The following is a 13,310-nucleotide window of genomic DNA, read 5'->3' as shown; positions in this document are numbered from 1 at the left end:
AGATAGATAGATAGATAGATAGATAGATAGATAGATAGATAGATAGACAGAGAGACAGACATATGGATAGAGATAGAGAGACAGACAGATAAGATGATAGACTGAAGGACATAGCAACTAGTTTATAAGGTAAAGAATGAGTATGAGAGGGAAAGCTTGAGAAAATGAGAAATGACTTTGCCTGAAGTCACTATTTCATCAGAAGGTACTTGCAGTTCATGTTATACTACATTTTTCTCTATCAGTGGTTGTAGTATAGATGACTGCTATCAATATTTCTTTTGCCCAATGGATCATGGCCAGAGATTTGCCTAAATCTATGTGTATTCTCAGATTTAAGATCTGATGGTAGTTAAGAGTATAGGTAAGGCATGCATGCTAAAAACCAAACAAACAAACCCCCACAATATTGGTGTACAGTCTGTGAGATCCCTTTTCTCATCAGAATGAACAACACACCTTCAGCCTAAATCGGAAGACTTAAATAGCTGCACACAAACTGGGAATTTAGAAAAAAATTCACAGGAGGACTAGAGAGATGGCTCTGGAGTTAGAAGCTCTGAATGCTCTTCCAGGCATCCTGAGTTCAATTCCCAACATTTCACAACCATGTATCGTGGAAATCAATTTTCTCTTCTGGTCTGTAGGTATTCATGCAGATAAAGTCTTCATACATGATAGATAGATAGATAGATAGATAGATAGATAGATAGACAGACAGATACATCTTTTTAAAAAGTCACAGTTTGGGGACTTATCAGTAGATGTTTTAATTATGTATAGTACAGAGAAATGAGTTCTCAGGTAGCCATACTGATTGTCTCATCTGATCTATTGGTCCAGGGCATTCTCTTGAGAGAAACTGACTGGAAGATTAAGCACAAACAGAGTTGTAGACCTCCTCCCAAGTTGTGATCTAGTTTAGGACCAAGTATCTCAGTACACAGAATGACCACAACACAGAAGCCATAACATGTCTCAGAACATAGCTTGGCTTTGGGTTATAAGCAAAGTGCAGGAGTGCTGGATTTTTGTTCTAGATCTCATCTCAGAAATGATTTTTGCAAATGGCTCATAAACACACACACACACACACACACACACAAACACACACACAGAGCAGGAAAGAAAGGGAAGAGAGAAGAAAGACTATTACATTCATGTAATTTCTACTTTCTGTGTTTTACTATAAGTTTGTATTTACAGAAAGTACACTTTACCTACTAGAATTTCTTTTTTTTTTAATTGGGTATTTCATTTATTTACATTTCAGATGTCATCCCCATTCAACATTTCTCCTCCCTAGAAAACCCCTATCCCATCTCCTCTCCTCCTTTTTGCTTTCAATCCATTTTAATTACATGCATTTATTAAGATCAGTTCTAGGTTGAGGGACTAGCAATACAATAGATGCAAATAGTCATGGAACATGCAAGGCGATAAACACAAATAGTCAAAGAACAATCAAGGAAATAAACACAGTTCTAAGAACACTCCTGTTATCACTGTTTCTAAGGGCTTATCAGGATGACCAAAGTATCTGAGCCTACGTCCCTGTCCTAGACCAAAGTCATTTTCATGTCTAAAGCCTACTTCATTGTTCTAGCCTAATATTTAGATTCCTGCCTGAAATTACTTCTTTGTTCTAGCCTAATGTCAGATTCCTGCCAAGCCCACTTCCTTGTCCTTGGCCAATGTCATATTCCTGCTAAGCAGCTCATTTTCTTGTCCTTGGCCAATGTCATATTCCTGCTAAGCAGCCCATTTTCTTGTCCTTGGCCAATGTCATATTCCTGCTAAACAGCCCATTTTCTTGTCCTTGGCCAATGTCATATTCTTGTCAAGCAGCCCCAAAAGCTCTCTACCTCTCTCCCTTTTTAATTTCATAAACAGGACTAAGTCTGTCTTAGGTCATTCTGACAAGAATGCCTTCCTTACCCATCATAGAATATGCATTATTAAAAGCAGTGCATTTCTGTCTTAAGTTGGTAAGGCTCTGTGCAGGCTCTGGCTCTCTTACCCATCCTTGGCTTTCCAAACTATTAATTTAATAACTCTGTCTGGGGGGTCCATTTTCAGGTTCAAGCCATGTAATTTGGCTGCCAACATGTTGATATTTTTAAAGACAAGTATTCACATGATGGGCAGTAATAAAAGTATTCCCAGGACAAAAAGGGCTAGCATGATCAAGCTATATATACCATTTTTGAAGCTTGACTAAAATAGAAATACTGATCTCAGACCATGGGTAATTTTATCAACAGCATCTGCAGCATCAATTCTCAGTAAATCATCATTCTTTAGATTCATAATCTCACTATGCAACGTTAAAACATCCTGAAAGGTGTTAGAATTCTGCCAAACACACTGCAACTGTCATTAAACTTTTTCCTAATTATAATGACTACTACTGTAAATTTTAGAACTCGCATGAATCCACTGATATTTGGCATGACACTTGAGATGGCTCTTTACTCTGAACCTCCTTCCAATAATTTGAATTGAATAAAGACCTTCAATCTGTTGTTCTAAATATCTATCTAAATCCTCTTGTATATTCAACACATTACTACTAGAACTTCTTAGTGTCAATTTTTGTGTGAGTTTGTTTTGCATAACATGAAGATCTGAAACAAAGAATAAAGTAATAAAGAAGGGAACAGGGAAGTACAGTCTTGTGTATTAAAAAGTAACCCAGAGAATTATAAGCGCAGCCCTGACTTGTGTTGAACTTGTAAGCACAGAAGTCTCTGCCTATTTTCTGCTGCTGTAGATATACTATCAGAATGCCTACACATTCTCAAGAATGTGCATACCAGAAGTCTATCCATACTGCTAGGTATCCCTCAAAGGGAATTGAATCATTACATCCCAATTTAGTAGAGTAAACAGAATGTAGCCATCTAGTGTGACATTATTATAGAGCTGAACCTGAAGTTACTTATATAGTAAATTAATTGTGCTGGAAATCAAACTTGTATTTAAATCATTGTCCCAGGGAGATTGCTTAGGAGGTAAAGAACTTAGGAGATTGCAAGTGTGAATTCTAGAGTTCAGACCTTCAGAACCCATGTATAAGAAAAGTAGTCTGGCAGTCCAGCTGCAATCCTAGAGCCCAGGAAGCAGAGACTGTGAACTCCCCAGAGGAAGATGGATAGCTAGGTGCCCTGAACACTAAGCCACTGGTACAGCATAAGACCTGCCTCAATGTATAAGGTGAAGAGTAATTGAGAAAGACACCTGATATGATTCTCTGGCCTGTATAAGTCCACACACACATATGCACATTTGCATATATATATATATACATATATATATGTATATATATATGCATACATACATGCCTGTTCACTACATATGCATATGAAAAAGGAGAATCATTCACAAACTTACACACATCATTATTAGCAGCAAATCACTTTGAAGTATATCTCAAGGCACTCAGCTTAGCACTGTTTGTGAAGTTTGTAGACATCCATGTTTCACTTGAGAAGTCTTTTCCTTGGGAACATGTCAGCCCAACTGTTCTATATCATTCTACAACTGGGGTTCCATTGTAGTTATATGTGGCCCAGGACTTAAAGCAAAGCTACAGAAAATGGGTTAATCTAAAGTAAGGGTAGGGGAAATTCAGCACAGAACTGGATGCAATTCAATGGGCTAAATATTGTTAATATAGCAGGCCTCTGGAATAACTAAGATTTTAATGAGCTTTTGTATTATTTTAAGTTTTCAGAGAAAATTTCTCACTATGTATACCAAAATGGCCATGAGCTCATGCCAATTCTTCTATCACAGCCTTTCAGGTGCAGAGATTTACAAGTATATACCAACCTGGCCAGCAATAGATTCTTTAAAACAAGAAACTAGTTTTGGAGTTGATCTGGTTTAGGTTAGGCATAGATAAACACCATATGTCTTTTGAGGGGCAAGGTGAGTGGAATATTCACTATGTGATACAGTGACTTTTCTCTGTGCTGAAGGTGGAGCCTTCAATGGCCTAGGTAAGTTTTATGAATTCCAGTTTGGGAAAGACTCTGTGGGCACTGGCATTATGCCAGTATCTACATTGCAGTTCTAACAAGTATGATAGATTCTCTCACATATTCAGCTTAACTAGACCTGTATCCTTGGCCACCTGTAACTGCCCCACCCCCATCATTGGGAACAAAGCTTCTTGCAGAACAGTGGGACACTTTCAGAGCTCAAGTTCCTCCCCATGTATTTGAGAGCTCCTTCCTATCATTTTTCTTCTTTTGGTTGACAGATAGATTAAACCCAGCACAGTGGAAGTCTTAGAAGGAATCTATTCAGTTCAACACTCTCAAGTCAGCTAGTTGGTTCAGCTACAGAAATGGGAAGACTGCTGCAGCCTGATTAATGCCACAGGACACGTTTATCACAAAGAAATGGCACATATAACTGCATACACATGCACACATATAATCACACATGCTTCCTCTTAAACACCATCACAATAGTAACATATGCAAGTCTGTACTGTAAATTATGATAGGCATTATTAGAAGTTTACTATGGACAGAAGCACCCACAGTTTGAGTCAGAACCTTTTCTTGTCTGTACCACCTTCACCCCAGAAGTGAGAATATAACATGTCTAGACACTATTTAATATTCAAGGAAGAAAGGTTCACCATCACACACCAGTGTTGAGCTCACGGGACATGTCAACCCTGACCAAAAGAGAATTGGGAGTTAAGTGTAATGAATCAGAAACAGATTAATGGTATTTTTGTTAAAACACACACAGATTTTAAAATTAAGAGAGCAAAAGGGGTTGTAAACAAAAGATTACTATAAATGCCCCAGGCTCTGCTGGATTGTATGAAATTGTTCATTGAGCACAGAGCACAGCAAGAGTCAGGATCTTATCATTAATGGATAACATATAGTCCATAATTACATACAAGCCACCAGTAGAAATAATCCTAGTAAATCAGTCTATTTGTGGCAAGAATGAAATTTATGTCAAAGAATGGTGGAATGCGTATCCCACAAGTGGACTCTATCTGGGGATCTGAGGAGGCTGAGGTACTCTCCACACCTCTTTCCCATCTCAGCATCCACGCAGACCACTAAGAAGCAATTCTTCAGTGTTCTGTTTCTCTCCTTTCCTTTTGACACACCTCCTTTCCTAATTGAAAACTGACAATAAAAATACCCCCAACCACAAATATCTACAAGAAAACAGAGATATTTGGACATATTGAAGTATTTTAGATTTTATGAGCTCTAATAAGGTTAATCAAGGATCTGGAAAGAATTTTTGTTTCATGGTGGACTCAACAAAACAATAAGCTGGGACCTGCAATGACTGGCCAAGTGTGTGTGTGTGTGTGTGTGTGTGTGTGTGTGTGATATGTATGTAGTATGTGTGGTGTGCTTGTGTGTGTAGTGTGTCTGTGAAGTGTTTGCAGTATGTATGCATGTATGCATGTGGAGTGTGTGGGGGGTTGTGTTTGTGGAGTGTATGTACATGGTACAGGTGTATGTGGGGGGTGTACATGTGTGTGCATGCATGTAATGTGTGTGCATGCATGTAATGTGTGTGTGTGTGTGTGAGTGAGTGTGTGTGTGTGTGTGTGTGTGTGTGTGTGTGTGTGTGTGAGTGTGATGGGGTGATCTGGGAGCCAGGACCTGATGACTTGCTTGTCAGTTTGTTTGAACTGAGTTTCTCCTGCTTCCCACATTGATGCAAGCCCTGGGGAATGTGGGTACTTTCTGTTGCTTGGCCATCAAGCGACTGTCTATCTCCTGTCACTGTAGTTCTCAAAGCTGTGATTGTCCAGTGAGCTGGTTTTCTGAGAAGTTGACCTTATGCTGGAGGAATGTTCCCCAACTAACTTTACTAATGTTATACGAGCTTCATAACAGTGGAAAGAAAAGTCAACATAAGAGTGTCTCCAACTACATGTCAGGTTCCTCATGGTTTCTTAGGGAATAATGGAAGCCACACCAGCTGATAGGTTCTGGACCTCAGAGTCCTCCTTCCTGCTGACTAGGCTGCTCTGGGGTACCCAGCAAAGTGGAGCTACTGTAAAGTCTCCCCAGTAGTTAGTGTGGGAGCTTGGTTTTTAGCATTTTTTTCTCTTTTCCTGAAGTTTCTTTCCCTCCAAGTCTCCTCCCTGATTTTTTTCATAATGCCTTATTGATTACCTCAATTAAAATGTCATGACCTTATACCCTTTCTCAATTCACTGACCTCTTTCCTCCCTTCCTCCTGCATGTATTCACATCTGTGTGCTTGCACTACTATAGGTTAACAGGTTCCTATAAGACATTCAGGAGACTATGGGAGCTCAAGGCATCATCGTGCACCTATGCTATGTATCCTTCCCTCCTCTATGTGTTTTCACATTGGGGTAATCCTCACTTCCCTGCTAGTGTGCCTATGTGTGAATAGATTCCTTAGGTCCATTAGAGATGATGTCCTAAGTCTAGGGCTACCTCCAGTGGTGAAAACCTCAGAAACCATACTGAGGCCCTGGGCTGATCTTCCAGGATTCTCATTCAGTAGAGAAGGGAGCATTCGGAGAACCTGTACTAAGACAGATTTTATTTTGTTCTGGGCTGATCCAATCATACGACCTCCAGAGCCATTGAATACCAATGCCCATCCTTAGGATTATCGCAAGGAGGAAACGAAATGAACTAATGAACTATAGCAATCCAGCACAGTGCCTGGCATCCCACCAACCCAAGTCCCTTTCCATTCTTTCAGTCTCTCATTTACTGCTATAAGGTATGAGCTAGCTTAAAGCCTGCTGTTGCCAGGCTATGGCATTGCACTACAAACACTGTCTGTTCCATGTAAAATTTACTTTGTTATTGGGGTTAGAAGCCTGAACTTCTCCACTTCTCCAGAAGTCCCCAACTTACCCGAGTTATCTCTTGCCAGCCACGTGCTCTTTATTTGATGAGGCTGGGGGGGTCTTCTCACACAAGCACACATCTCTATACTGAGTCCTCGTGTTGAAGCCATAGCTCTTGATTTCTCTCCAGGGCAGGGGAAAGGAATATTTAAGGCTGTACTTCTCTTCCTGGAGTCTCTGATTGTGTCTTCTGAGTTGTGAGTCTCCCTTTCTCTGGACAGGGAGTGTTCTAAGTTTCCTTTCCCAAGAGATAGAGCCTGGGATTGCATCCTTCCTCTTTCAGAACAGAAGAGAGTGGATCAGGCCAGGAATCTGGGCTCACAGCTTGTCCCCTGGAGTGTGAAGCTCCTGACCAGACTTGTTGCTGTGATCATAAATATCAAGCCCTTCAGCAGAAAAATATATTACCTTCAAATTGTAGGCAAAATGGTCTTGATAAATTGTCATCTTAGCCAACAGTGTTTAAAGCCAAATCAATAAAGAGTAAGTAACAATGATCAAGTCAAAAGAAGTCTACTAAACACAACAGTCTAATAGTCTGAGAGGAGAGGGACAGAATGCAGAGAAAAGTGAGGGGGTACGGGGAGAAGAAGGAGAGGAAGATAAAGGAGGAGGGATAAAGAAGGAGAGGTGGGTATAGGGAAAGTGAGAGAGAGAGAGAGAGAGAGAGAGAGAGACAGAGACAGAGACAGAGACAGAGATAGAGAGATAGAAACAGGGAGACAGAGAGATAGGGACACAGAGACAGGGAGATAGGAACAGAGAGACAAGAACACAGAAATTAGGAGAGAGAGAAGAGACAGAGACAGTGACTTTGGATTCATCATAATGTTAGAACTCTTAGAGTGTCCAGGGTAGAAAGTCAAAGAAATCTCCATTTACCAGAGACGTTTAGCAAACATTCTCTCAAAACAGAAACTACTGGGTACATGACTGAACAACATAAATATGAATAAGTTCTTTCAGTATAGTGATGAATCTGGAAGGGCCACCGTTCTTTAGGATGATGTGTGGAAGGATTTCTGGGTAAGAGGGAACATAGAGGACTTTCCCTTGGGAAGGTGACCTTTTGTCATCTTGTGCCGTCTAATCCAACTAAAACTCATGAATTCCAACTGAATTAGAAAAGAAGCTAAATAATGAGTTTGAAGTTCTAGAATCATGAATCTAACCAGAGACAACAGAATACATTGAATTGGAAACTTACTAGATTCAAAGTGAAATGTTTTACATGATTTAAAAATGAAGTAACTCTACCAGAGTCATATAAGTGGCAAATGGTGCAGCCAAGATTCAACCTCAGGGCTATGTCTTAGTCAATACTTTGAAAAAAATTCTTCTCTTATCTATTACATACAGAATACAGTTTCCCTTCCATTCGCTCCTCTCAGTCTCTCTCCCTTCTCCTGTATCTTCCTCCATTTTTTTTACAGGAAAGTATAGACTTCCCACAGGTATGAATCAAACATGGAATATCAAGTTGCAGTAAGAGTAGGCACTAACCCTGTATTAAGGCTGGACAAGGTAACCCAGTAAAAGGAAAAGGGTCCCAAAAGTAGGCAAAAGAGTGAAAAACAGCCCCATTCTCACTGTTAAAAAAGTCTCAAGAAGATGAAGCTACAGAATCATAACATGTATGCAGAGACCCTAGGTCAGACTCATGTAGGCGCCCTGATTGGTAGTTCAGTCTCTGTGAGGCCCTAAGATCTCAGGTTGTTTGATTCTGTGGGTTTTCTTGTCAGTGTCCTTAACACTTCTTTTTCCTAGAATTCTTCCTTCCCCTCTTCCACAGGATTACTCAAACTCTGTCTAATGTTTGGCTGAGTCTTTGCATCTTTTGCTGGATGAAGTCTTTCGGATAACAACTGAACTAGACACCAATCTATGAGTACAGCAGAATATAATTTCATTGACTTTTTTTTTTTGCCAGTCATATTTGGTTCTATCCTAGATCTATGGGCTACCCAATCTCTGGTTCCTGGACCTCCAGGAAGTGTCAGGCATAGGATCCCTCTCATGCTATGTGTCCCTTTTCTGATTTTCTTAATTTGCATATTCCCTCTCTATCTTTGGATAAGACTTTGTGCATCTTGTTGATTTTCTCAAAGAACCAACTTGTTGTTTCATTGATTTTTTTTGTATTTTTCTTTCTATTTCATTGATTTTTTTTCACTGAGTTTGATTATTTTCTGCTGACTACTCCTCTTGGGTTTGTTTTTTCTTTTTTTTTCTAGAGCTTTCATGTGTACTTTTTTGTTGCTAATATGAGATCTCACTAACTTATTTATGAAGGCACTTAGTGCTATGGATTTCTCCTCTTACCACTGCTTTCATGGTGTCCCATAAGTTTGGGTATGTTTTGTCTTCATTATCCTTAAATTCTAGAAAGTTTTTAATTTATTTCTGCTTTGATTCAGTTGTCATTTAGTAGAGAGTTGTTCAGTTTCCATGAGTTTGTGGTCTTTCTCTTGTTTCTATTGCTAAAATCCAGCTTTAATTGTGGTGGTCTGATAAGATACAGTAGGTTATTTCAATATTCTTGTATCTGTTGAGACTTGCTTTGTAACTGAGTGTGTTTTCAATTTTGGAGAAGGTTCTAAGAGGTGGTGAGAAGAAGGTATATTCTTTTGTGATTGGGCAAAATGTTCTATAGATATCTGTCAGGTCCATTTGAGTGGTAATGTCTGTTAGTTCCATTATTTCTCTGTTTAGTTTCTATCTAGATGACCTGTCCATTGGTGAGAATAGGGTGTTGAAGTTTCCCACTATTGTGTGATTTAAGCCTTAGTAATATTTCTTTTCTAAAATGTGTGGTACCCTTTCATTTGGTGCATAAATATTCAGAACTGAGACATCTTTTTGATGATTATGAAGTGTTCTTTCTAACCCATTTTATCATTTTTGGTTGAAAGTCTATTTTATTAGCTATTAGAATGGCTACATCAGCTTGCTTCTTGGGTCCATTTGTTTGGAAAAAAATTCCAACCCTTTACTCTCAGGTAGCATCTAACTTTGATGTTAAGGTGTGCTTTTTGTATACAGAAGAAGGATAAATTCCATTTTCACATCTATTTTGTTAGTCTGATCTTTTTATTGGGGAACTGAGTCCACTGAAGGTGAGAGATATTAATATCCAATACTTGTTGACTCTCGTTATTTTGTTTCTGGTGTGTGTGTGTGTGTGTGTGTGTGTGTGTGTGTGTGTGTGTGTGATTCCCTTCTTTTCATTATGTTAGTGTGAAATTATTTAGTTCCTGTGTTTTTATGGTGCAGTGAACCTCCTTAGATTGGAATTTTCCTTGTAGTATCTTTTGTAGGGCTGGAGTTGTAGATAGATGCTATTTAAATTGACTTTTTCATGATATATCTTGTATTCTCCATCTATGGTGGTTGAAAGTTTGCTGGGAATAGTAGTCTGGGCTGGCACCTGTGATCTTTTAGAGTCTGCAAGACATCTGTTCTTATCCTTCTGGCTTTCAGAGTCTTCATTGAAAGAAGTTGAGTGTAATTTTGATGGGTCTTTCTTTATATAGTATTTGACCTTTTCCTCTGGCAGCTTTTTATATATTCTTTTGCTTCATATGTTCAGTATTTTGATTAATGTGTGTGTGTGTGTGTGTGTGTGTGTGTATAGAGGGACTTTCTTTTATGGTAAAATCTATTTGCAAGCTTCTTATTCCTTTGTAGTCAACTTTGGCTTTATGTTAGAAAAAATTTCTTCAATGATTTTGTCAAAAATATTTTCTGAGCCTTTGAGCTGGGAATCTTTTCCTTACATTCCTATTATTCTTAGATTATACCTTTTCAGAGTGTCCCAGATGTCCTGGATGTTTTGTGTGAGGAAATTTTTAGATTTATCATTTTCTTTGACAGCTGTATCAATTTCTTCTATCATATCTTCTCTGCCTGGGATTCTCTCCTTCATCTCTTGTTTTCCATTGGTGATGTTTGTGTCTGTAGTTTCTATTCACTGACTTAGATTTTGCATCTACAGGATTCCCTCAGTTTGTGTGTTATTTATTGCTTCTATTTCTATTTTCAGATTATGAAGAGTTTCATCCATTTCCTTCACCTGTTTGTTTCTTCAAGGGATTTATTAATTTCCTCTTATCATTTGTGTTTTTCTGCATTTATTAATTTCCTTCCTTTGCTTGTTTGTATTTTCCTGGATTTAGTCAAGAAGTTCATTGTTTTTCTCTTTAAGAACCTTTATCAGCTTCACAACATTGTCTTTAAAGTTGTTTATTTGTGGTTCAGCTGTATTGGAATAGCTAGGGTTTGTTGTAGTAGGATAGCTATGCTCTGGTGACACCATATTGTCCTGACTATTGTTGATTGTGTTCTTACATTGGTGTTTAGGCCTCTAGGTTTAGGGTAATTATAGGTTTAGGTGTCAATTTCTGATTTTATCTTTGTTGGAAAGATGTTTATTCCCTTGATTTCTGTTTTCTACCTGGTCTTCTTGCCTGAGTGGCCTGGGGTTGTAGTGACCCATGAATCTTCAGGTCCAGTAGGGTGTTTCTGTTTGGGTTTTAGCAGCCTATGTGCTTCTGGGGTTTGAGTGCTGGCATTGCCTCAAGGGTTCTGTGGTTCTGTGGAGCTGCCCTGGGTTTCTGAATACTTGGGTTTCTGGCTTGTGGTAGACCAGGGTGCTTTTTCAGGAGTTGTGGAATATTGAGATGAAGGAAGGAGGTGCTGTTGGGACAGCTGGGTGCACTCTGAACAATCTTTGAATGTCTGTGGTAGAATCCTACCTGTGGCTCTGGTGCCAAGTGTCCTCTGGTAGAGCAGTAGGCTAAATCTCTACTGTTGACCATTATATATGTGGTCTCAATAGTCAGTCTAGAAATGTATTTATTGTAACCTTCCATAAGATTATTCTAAATAATAAGGCAGCTGCGTAAAGTTGGCATTCTATAGGTTCATGTTTTGTGATGACAGAAATTTAACTAATAATATTAGTTAAATTTAATTAATAATTTTAATTAATATTAATTTAATTAATAATATTAATAATATCATACTAATAATTACTCGGAAAACTTGCAAATGGATAAGGGGTTTGATACTTAAAAATGATTTACTTTTGAGGACATAATACCCTTGAACTTTTATTTATGTCACTTATTTGTTTAATGATAATTATATATGTTACTAATTTTCATTTGCTAGAAATTTGAAGGTGTTTAGTTTGTAAAACACTGTAGATGACCCCATTCAGGTCAAAATCACAATCCTAAATTCCCTATTTTTTTCTGAGGGGAAATTTCACTCAAAAAAAAATCACATTTTTTTTTGTGCCAGTTTCTGCATAAACATAAGTCTGGGTCTTAGGTACAATAGCTTAACAGAGATAGATTTGTTATTTATGATCTTGGATTGCTAATTTAGCAGAAATGTATTTATGAAAATATGTTTGAATAGTCTACAAAAATGACAACACGCTAGAAGCACAAATACAAACAATGGACAAAGACAAGGACACCAGCCACAGAGAATGGCCAATACCTTCCACTAGGAACTGAATATTTTCATAATCACTGCAGTTAGGCATCTTCTGCCTCAAAAACTCCTTTGCTGTTGGATAAACAGTCTTACTAATCTTTCTATTGCTATATCAACTCTTGTCAGAACCAAAGTTGTAGAAGATAGCATCTTCTTATTTCAGTTAAAGTCATCCATTAATTGATATTTATTCCTGGTTGTTTTTCTGAGAGACATAATAAATAGCTTATTGTTTACTTCCAGGATAATTTTGGCCCTACAGGATGGGATGGACCAGGAAATGTTTTTTCTATTACTATTTTCTGAAAGAGATAATGAATAATTAGCATCACTTCTTCTAATTGTTTACCAGAATTTACCAGTAGAATCAGAATTTGATATATATTTAGAAAATGTTTTCAATGAACCAAATCAACCATTTAAAAAATGTGAGACTGTCCAGAGTTTCTATTATTTTTTGTGGCAGCTTGGAAATAGGCATCTTTAAAGAAATATACATATTTCCTTCAAAGACTTAAAGTAGTGTAAAGTTCATAATTTTTAAATTTCTTTTTGAATATACATGTGAGTACTTGTGATTCATTTATTTTCCTGGATCAACTCATGGAGAGGTTTGTCTTTATTAATAATTCAAAGAATCTAATTCTAACTTTATTGATGTTTTCCTATTATCCTTCATTTGTTAATTTTTCTCACTATTTTGGTTATTTGTATTTCACTTGTTGTCTTCTATTTCATAAGCTAGTATAGATCATTAACTTGAGATCTTCTTTGTTCTGTACTATAAGCACTTAGTGTTATAAATCTCCCCCCAAGGACTTATTTCATATCAAAATTTTTTGTGGGTTTTCATTTTTATTCACTCAAAAATGGTTTTCTCTTGTGCTTTCTTCTTTAACCCATTGGTACTTGT

The sequence above is a fragment of the Grammomys surdaster genome, unplaced genomic scaffold (genome assembly GCF_004785775.1).
Source record: "Grammomys surdaster isolate TR1022 unplaced genomic scaffold, NIH_TR_1.0 64, whole genome shotgun sequence".
In the NCBI taxonomy this organism is placed as follows: domain Eukaryota; kingdom Metazoa; phylum Chordata; class Mammalia; order Rodentia; family Muridae; genus Grammomys; species Grammomys surdaster.
The sequence above is the reverse complement of the archived record's forward strand: the minus strand, read 5'-3'. Positions refer to the sequence as shown.